The sequence below is a fragment of the Carassius carassius genome, unplaced genomic scaffold (genome assembly GCF_963082965.1).
Source record: "Carassius carassius unplaced genomic scaffold, fCarCar2.1 SCAFFOLD_113, whole genome shotgun sequence".
Classification (NCBI taxonomy): domain Eukaryota; kingdom Metazoa; phylum Chordata; class Actinopteri; order Cypriniformes; family Cyprinidae; genus Carassius; species Carassius carassius.
The window spans coordinates 63,097-70,147 of NW_026775120.1; positions in this window are offsets into that span (position 1 = coordinate 63,097).

The following is a 7,051-nucleotide window of genomic DNA, read 5'->3' on the forward strand; positions in this document are numbered from 1 at the left end:
CCTCACTGTAAACATGACCATAGGCACTCCTTCATCCCAGTCTTTCTGGGACTCTAGACAAAACGCACGAAGCATTGATTTTAAAGTCTGGTGGAACCGTTCGAGTGCCCCTTGACTTTCTGGATGGTAACAACTTGACGTGCAGTGTTTGATGTATAGCTGATTTTACGATCACCTGTGTAGTAATTTTCCGCAAAGGAATAGCCTCCGGAAAACGCATAGATGTACACATTATTGTCAATAAGTACTGATTACCAGTCTTCGTTCGAGGCAAGGGACCGACACAGTCAACCATCAGACACTCAAATGGATTACCAATGGCTGGAATTGGATATAACGGAGCAGGTGGAATATTTTGATTCGGTTTCCCAATCTTTTGACACACATGACAACTTCAGCAATAACTTGCTACATCTTTTTTTAAGCCAGGCCAGAAAAAATTTTGGATCACGCGATCATATGTTTTGTTTACTCCTAAATGACCAGCGAACGGACCGTCATGTGCAAGTCTCAAGATTTCAGGACGATATGAGGAAGGAACTACTACCTGTTTAACAATCTGCCATTCGTCAGACACAGCAGCATTTGATGCTCTCCACTTCCTCATCAGCACACCATCTTCAACAAAGTATCCTTGCGATACACACTCGAGTTGCTCAACAGGAACAACAGCTTCAAAGAGGGATGACATTTTCTCATTTTTCCTCTGTTCAACAATAAGCTGCTCGCCGTGACAGAGACAATTTATCAAGCTCCATGGAATGTTCATCTCGTTCTCGATGGCGATGTCTAAACCATCAACAGAGTTTGAACATGTCATTTCACCAAAATCTAAATTAGAGAGGAACGTATTATTTAAATCAAATTTCCACTCACCTTCTGACTTATCAAAGCCTTTATCTTTAAGTCTCTGTGAAATAGCGCGGGTTACAGCACACGAAGGAAATACCTCTGGATATTTCTGAGCCAATTCATCAGGAGTATCACAGGAAAGAGGAACATTTGTTACCTCAGGGCTGGCAAAAACTTTTCCTCCCGCCAAGTCATTCCCCAAAATAAATGTGACATCACGAATGGGAAGACACGGTCGTACTCCAACAACAACCCGGCCAGTAACAAGAGAGGTCTCAATTTCAATTCTGTGCAAAGGCACATTCACAAAGCCCATCTCGAATCCCTGTACCAAGACACTTGAACCAATAGAGCTCTCATTTGACAACGGTAATATTCCTTCTAGAATAAAACTCTGAGCCGCTCCTGTGTCACAAAGTACCCTGACTGGTTTTCGCGAATTTGCATTACCAACCAAAGACACAAATTCATCCATTATGAACGGGACATACCCCTGTTTTTCACACATGTCAGCCTGTGAAGCTAACGACTCCAGTCCTTCTAATTGTGGCGAGGACATCAATAAACCTACCGGTTTAGGGACACTATTTTTCTTTTTTAGTGCTTTGCACTCAGCAATAATGCGTCCATGTTTCTTGCAATAGAAAATGGTGAGGACACGGATTTGATAGTATTCTCCACCACTTTATCCTCACACGGAGCACGATCCAAGATGCGCTTTAACCGTCGACTGTTGCTACCAGGATTTTGTGCAGTACCAAACACAGTCTTATGTGTAAGCACATATTCATCCACATTTGAGAACTTTCTGCTCATTTAGATACGTTTCAACGGGTTCTGGTAAACAGTTTTTAAATTCTTCTAAGAAAATCAGTTCACGTAGCTCTTCATAAGTTTTTACTTTCATAGAAGCACACCACTGAACAAACATTGACTCTTTCTCACGAAAATTCAACGTAGGTCTCATCAGTTTTTCGATGATTACGAAACCTTTGGCGATAAGCCTCAGGAACCAATTCATAAATTCGAAGAACAGCAGCTTTTACTTCTTCATAATCGAGAGACTCCTCCACAGACAAAGAAGAATAAGCTTCCTGGGCTTTCCCCAGAAGAACACACTGCAACAACATGGGCCAAATTGTTTTCGGCCACTTAAGATTGATGGCAACCCGTTCAAAAAGAGCAAAAAACTTCTCTACCTCTTTTTCTCGAAAAGGAGGAACCATACAAATATTGCGACCCACATCGAAATCCGAAACATCCGCGGCACCCCTTTCACGAGCTTTCAGCTCGATTTCCTTGAGGCGGCAAGCTTGTTCCATCTCAAGCAGTTTCAACTCAAGTTCATGTCTCTCACGCTCTCTTAGTCTCTCTTTCTCATGCTCCCATTCCTCTCTTTCTTTCAATAAAACTCTTATCGTGCTCTTTAGCTTGCAACTCCAACTTCTGAACTACCCTTATCCACTTCAGGATAATCAACCAGCTTTTCCTCATCACCAAAGATGTTTATGCAACGAATCCACAAGCAACAACTGAAGTTTGCGTTTGGACTGCGTATTACGAAAACCAACCTTATAATGTGCAGCAATCTTCATAAGATCAACCCTATTAATTTGGAACAACTCAGCTTGCGTCGGATTTGCATTTAAATTTGTTAATTCAAACATGATTTATAAACGTCTCAGGTTAAAGAGAAAAACAATAAAGCACTACACAATCCAAAATGCCCATCAAAGTCTGTGATTCAACAAAGTTACAAAGTAACAAATTCAAGTGTGAACAGATCAAAAAGATCACACGAAGTCACACAAAATCCAGATCAATCCCTGGACGAGCGCCCAAATATGTTACGGCCCATTACCATTTCAAGGCTCGTGAATTCTAAGGACACAGGCCGAACATATAAAAAAAAGAATCACAACCCCTGATGTGAGTTCCAAGACGTCTCTATTTAATTAACGGAATTCAAATCAAACATTCACAAATGGTGGTATCCTCACAATTATATTCCTTCTTAGAGAAAAATGGTATATGTGAGGATTTCCAGTCAGGATTTAGACCGTATCATAGTACTGAGACTGCTCTCCTTAGAGTTACAAATGATCTGCTCTTATCATCTGATTGTGGGTGTATCTCTCTATTAGTTTTATTGGATCTTAGTGCTGCGTTTTACACAATTGCCCACAACATTCTTTTGCATAGACTTGAACACTTTGTTGGCATCAGTGGAAGTGCATTAGCATGGTTTAAATCATACTTATATGACCGCCATCAGTTCGTAGCAGTGAATGAAGATGTATCCTATCGATCACAAGTGCAGTATGGAGTACCTCAAGGCTCAGTACTAGGGCCGCTATTCTTCACGCTTTATATTTTATCCTTGGGAGATATCATCAGGAAACATGGTGTTAGCTTTCACTGTTATGCTGATGATAATCAGCTCTATATTTCTTCGCGGCCCGGTGAAACACACCAATTTGAAAAACTAATGGATTGCATAGTCGATATAAAAAACTGGATGACGGGTAATTTCTTACTGCTAAATTCTGAAAAAACAGAGGTGTTAATTATAGGACCTAAACACTCTGCTTGTAATAACCTAGAACACTGTCTAAGACTTGATGGTTGCTCTGTCAATTCTTCGTCATCAGTTAGGAACCTAGGTGTGCTATTTGATCGCAATCTTTCCTTAGAAAGCCACGTTTCTAGCATTTGTAAAACTGCATTTTTCCATCTCAAAAACAAAATCAACTGCGGGCGGCAGATCCTTTTCCTATTTGGCGCCTAAACTCTGGAATAACCTACCTAACATTGTTCGGGAGGCAGACACACTCTTGCAGTTTAAATCTAGATTAAAGACCCATCTCTTTAACCTGGCATACACATAACATACTAATATGCTTTTAATATCCAAATCCGTTAAAGTATTTTTAGGCTGCATTAATTAGGTAAACCGGAACCGGAAACACTTCCCATAACACCCGATGTACTTGCTACATCATTAGAAGAATGGCATCTACGCTAATATTTGTCTGTTTCTCTCTTGTTCCGAGGTCACCGTGGCCACCAGATCCAGTCTGTGTCCAGATCAGAGGGTCACTGCAGTCACCCGGATCCAGTACGTATCCAGACCAGATGGTGGATCAGCACCTAGAAAGGACCTCTACATCCCCGAAAGACAGCGGAGACCAGGACAACTAGAGCCCCAGATACAAATCCCCTGTAAAGACCTTGTCTCAGAGGAGCACCAGGACAAGACCACAGGAAATAGATGATTCTTCTGCACAATCTGACTTTGCTGCAGCCTGGAATTGAACTACTGGTTTCGTCTGGTCAGAGGAGAACTGGCCCCCCAACTGAGCCTGGTTTCTCCCAAGGTTTTTTTCTCCATTCTGTCACCGATGGAGTTTCGGTTCCTTGCCGCTGTCGACTCTGGCTTGCTTAGTTGGGGACACTTCATCTACAGCGATATCGTTGACTTGATTGCAAATAAATGCACAGACACTATTTAACTGAACAGAGATGACATAACTGAATCCAATGATGAACTGCCTTTAACTATCATTTTGCATTATTGACACTGTTTTCCTAATGAATGTTGTTCAGTTGCTTTGACGCAATGTATTTTGTTTAAAGCGCTATATAAATAAAAGTGACAAATAATATTTATAAGAAAGAAAACAATCTAATGGATGATAAAGAAAACAATCAGTTCACGGGTAGGGAAGCTAAGAAAACAGTCCCCTAACTACACCTGTTCTCGGAATAAAGTTCTTACCTGACTACCGAAAAAAAAATAAAAACAGGTGAGTCTTCCGGACATCTGCTTCCCTCGCTCAGTTCTTACTAAATAAGCCAACGTGTACTAATAAATAAATACACTACCCGCAACTGAAAAGTAAGAAATATACCAAATATCAAAACACAACTTTATACGTTAAACCTAAGCTTAACATAAAACAAACAAAACCGCCTCCATAATTATCCTATCATAATTGCGTTCGGCAGGGGATAATCGATATGAAAAAAACACGCACGGGTGCATCTTGTCGTCTGAGGGAGAACATTGGGATAACACCACACCTACCCCCACCTGTGACGCGTCGACCTCCACCACAAACTGACGTAATGGATCAGGGGTGATTAAAATAGGGGCTGAAACGAAGCAGCTCTTCAGTTTGGCAAACACAGCCTCGGCTGTGTCTGACCACCTGAACGTAGTTTTGGGGGAGGTCAAGGCGGTCAGAGGTGCGGCTAGTTGACTGAAGATGCGAATAAAATGTCGGTAGAAGTTGGCGAACCCCAGAAACCTCTGTAGGGCCTTAAGGGAATCTGGACTTGGCCACTCTACCACAGCCTTAACCTTCTCGGGATCCATGCGTATTCCCTCAGTCGACACGATATACCCAAGAAACGGAACAGACTGTGCATGAAAAGCGCATTTCTCCGCCTTGACAAAAAGCCCATTCTCTAGCAACCTCTGAAGCACTCGTCTAACGTGCTGCACGTGTTCCTGGAGAGAAGAGGAAAAAATCAATATGTCGTCCAGGTAGACATATATGAATTGATCGATCATATCTCGCAGCACGTCGTTGACGAATGCCTGTAAGACCGCTGGGGAGTTGGACAGCCCAAAGGGCATGACCAAGTATTCAAAGTGCCTCCTGGGGGTGTTAAAAGCGGTCTTCCATTCATCTCCCTCCCTGATACGGAGCAAATGATAAGCATTACGTAAGTCCAATTTCGTGAAGATCGACGCTCCATGCAACCTCTCGAAGGCTGAAGACATCAACGGCAAAGGGTAAGTATTCTTTACCGTGATGTTGTTCAGTCCCCGGTAATCAATGCAAGGTCGCAGCGATCCGTCTTTCTTCCCCACAAAAAAGAACCCCGCCCCTGCTGGAGAAGAGGAAGGGCGGATGAACTTCGAAGCTAGAGAATCAGAAATATATTTCTCCATAGCCTCCCTTTCTGGGATAGAAAGTGAATATAATTTGCCTTTAGGCGGAGACTTACCTGACAGTAAATCTATGGCACAGTCATAAGGACGATGCGGAGGGAGAGAAGCAGCACGAGACTTACTGAACACTTCCTTCAGGTGCAGGTACTCCGTGGGCACGTTAGAGAAAACCACTGCTTCCTCCTGAAACACAGACATAGAAACAGACGGACAAGCAGACACTTGACAAGACTCATGACACTTGTTACTCCAGGCCAGGATGGAATGCAATTGCCAGTCTATTTTGGGGTTGTGACGGAGGAGCCAGGCATGACCAAATACTATGGGTGCAAGGGGAGACTCAAGGATGTAGAATGAGATGATTTCTGAGTGGTTGCCTGATGTGATGAGGGTAATGTCTTCTGTGATGTGTGAGATGACCGGCAGTCTCTGTCCATTGAGGGCGTGAACCGTGATCTGGTGAGTGAGGGGTCTGAGGGGAATTTGAAGTCTGCGTGCGAGTGCATAGTCCATGAAATTACCTTCAGCCCTGGAGTCCAGAAGTGCTTGACAGTCGTGAAGTCGTGCTGACCATTTTAGTCTTACCGGGAGGAGCGTAGATGATGATGAGGTTTTCGGCGGAGATCCCACCCGATAGTAGCCTCATACTTACTAATGGGCTTGGCCCTTTTACCAGACAGATGTAGGCGTGATGACCGGTCCCTGCGCAGTAGAGGCACAGACCCAGGGACCTCCTTCTCCTCCCGGGAAAGCCGAGCTCGCCCTACCTGCATGGGCTTGTGATCATAGGAGGGGCTGGCCGCGTCCCTGCCGCTGACTCAAACATCCGTATGGGCTCTCTGTGTGGGATTGAGTAGTTTACATCGTTCTACTCGTGTCAGTAGTGCATCTACCCTCAGTGCCAGCTCAATGAGCCCATTGAGTGAGGTCGGAAGGTCCAGGGCGTAGATCTCCCTCTGGACGCGGTCAGCCAGCCCATGCAGGAACATGTCCCACTGCACCTCCTCGTTCCATTGACACTCCACCGCCAGGGTGCGGAACTCGATGGAAAAGTCTGAAACTGATCTCTCTCCTTGACGTAATTCGGCTAGCTTCCTAGCCGGCTCTCTCCCGTGACGGCTCGATCAAAGACCCGCTTCATCTCTGCGGAGAGTGTCTGGAACGAGGCGCAGCATGGATCTTGATTCTCCCACACCGCCGTTCCCCATAATGCCGCCCTCCCAGTGAGCAGTGTCAACA